Source organism: Zingiber officinale, chromosome 10A (assembly GCF_018446385.1).
Source record: "Zingiber officinale cultivar Zhangliang chromosome 10A, Zo_v1.1, whole genome shotgun sequence".
NCBI lineage: Eukaryota > Viridiplantae > Streptophyta > Magnoliopsida > Zingiberales > Zingiberaceae > Zingiber > Zingiber officinale.
Genome location: NC_056004.1, coordinates 40,363,747 through 40,366,184, shown reverse-complemented (window position 1 = coordinate 40,366,184; position 2,438 = coordinate 40,363,747). Strand labels below are relative to the sequence as shown.

The 2,438-nt window shown below is 26.4% G+C and overlaps 2 non-coding genes across 2 annotated transcripts; both read right to left on the bottom strand.

The window, feature by feature from the left end:
* Window positions 1-1,448: 1,448 nt before the first annotated feature.
* Window positions 1,449-1,521, bottom strand: TRNAR-UCU. The gene has a single exon. It is a non-coding gene; the product is annotated as a tRNA-Arg (tRNA).
* A 543-nt stretch (window positions 1,522-2,064) lies between these two features.
* Window positions 2,065-2,137, bottom strand: TRNAR-UCU. Its single transcript has one exon. It is a non-coding gene; the product is annotated as a tRNA-Arg (tRNA).
* Window positions 2,138-2,438: the final 301 nt, after the last annotated feature.

Sequence of the window (2,438 nt, the reverse complement as noted above, 5' to 3'; positions counted from 1 at the left end):
TTCGAGTATGTCTTTCCTTATGTTACGACCACTTATACTAATAGTTAATAATCATCCGTGATTTATGTCTTCCGTGTTGACCTAAAGACAGGATTAGCGGAGCCGAACGAATTACCTTTTGCTACATGTGATGCATCTATTTACCCAATTAATTAGAGAATGATAAACTTATTATAATGAAATAAGAGATCTATTTCCATCCGATGCATGCTTTTATAAAAAGGAACTCCGCCCACCTCTATCCAATTGACAATAAACTGACCCTATATAAATCTGAGGCTAACTATAAGAAAATAATACTTTTGCATAAGAAAGTCTCCTTAACGAACAATAGAATCTCTCGTTATTTTTTGAAGGTTTTTTTGTAAATTCTTCTTGATGGGCATTATGATCTCTTATTATTTTTGTTATAATAACAAAAAATAATCTTGAATCAAATAGGCACAGTATGGAATTTATCAATTAATTCGGTCACTAATAAATTAGATATAAAGAACATTAGACATAGAGCCTTAAAGTTTAAAATGTGTAATTAGTTATAAATTTTTGGGTAAAAATCAAAAGATGTCATTCATTTTTGTTTCTGTCAAAAAGCACGTTATTTAAAAAATATATATATCAAAAAGGCACTGCATCGTATTTTTCATCTTCAAAATATCCTAACTCTAATGATATTACAGTGGCTATGATTGTAATTGTTATAAGCAATTCAAATTGCTAAATGTTATAATAATATGGACAAGATTTCTACGAGTTAAAGTTGTGACTAAGTTGAAATGTTTTTGATTAAATTTATACAAGTTTACTCTACATTTTAGTAATTAAGTTGAACTAATTTTACTCTACCGTATGAGAGTCATAGTAATAGTTGACTATAACAATGCTAGTTATGATTAAGTTCTGAAAAGTTTACGACAGAATTTATATAACTTGATATTACTTTTAAATGTTTTGATATACTCAAAGAAAAATCTCAAGAAAATTTTTTAAGAATAGACATATAAATGATGAGACACGTCATTTCACTTCTTGTGGGTCTCATCATTTATATGTTTATTTTTAAAAAAATTTCTTAAGATTTTTTTAAAAAAATATCATTTCTCTATTTTTAAATATATGTTAATTTTTTTAAAATTAACTAATGTATTAGTTTTGATCAAAAGTATTAATTTAATCTGTGCAAAAGCTAACCGATTGGAAAATCCGTCAAACTTTTGTAAAATACATGTGAAGATAATTTTAAAAATATAAGACTAAACATTTTCTATAATGAAGAATAAAACAGAAAATTTCTGAAAATACACCTTTTTGAATTTTACCCGCATATTTAGTATATATTTTATTTAAATTAATTATAAAATTCTGTCTATATAGTAATCGGAAAATTAGTACTTTTTTATTTGCTTAAAGCCCTAAGCCGTAGTGAATTATCTAAAAAGTATTTTGTGCACGCCCGGTGGGACTCGAACCCACAATCGCCTGATTAGAAGTCAGACGCCTTATCCATTAGGCCACGGGCGCTGGGTTGCACTATTTGAATTAAATATTTTTATAAATAATATATAATTTTATAAAAATCGGCTTGGAAATTTCTATCTATCATTTTTTTAAAATTAAATAATGTATTAGTTTTGATCAATAGTATAAATTTAATCACTGCAAAAGCTAACCGATTGGAAAATCCATCAAACTTTTCTAAAATACATGTGAAGATAATTTTAAAAATGTAAGACGAAACATTTTGTACAATGATGAATAAAAAAGAATATTTTTGAAAATACACCCTTTTGAATTTTATCCGCATATTTACTATATTTTTTATTTAGATTGATTATAAAATTCTGTCAATATAGTAATCGTAAAAATAATACTTTTTTATTTGCTAAAAGCCCCATCGGTAGTTAATTATCTAAAATATATTTATGTGAATAAAAAATTATCGGAAATATTGGAGCTATATATAAACTCAGCAAGTCATTCAGTATTCATCAACGTTAATTGATAAAGAATAAAATATAAAATCGTAAATTTAATTACTTTAAAAATAAAAACTAAAATAAAAAGCACGCCCGGTGGGACTCGAACCCACAATCGCCTGATTAGAAGTCAGACGCCTTATCCATTAGGCCACGGGCGCTCGACTCTACTTTTGAATTAAATACATTTATAAACATAGAAAATTTTAAAAAAATCGGGTTGGAAATTTCTATCTATCATTTTTTAAAAAAAAATTAACTAATGTATTAGTTTTGATCAAAAGTATAAATTTAATCACTGCAAAAGCTAACCGATTGGAAAATCCGTCAAACTTTTCTAAAATGCATGTGAAGATAATTTAAAAAATGTAAGACGAAACATTTTGTATAATGATGAATAAAAAAGAATATTTCTGAAAATACATTGATGTAGTGATTAGGAGGAGAGGTCTCACCTTGTTG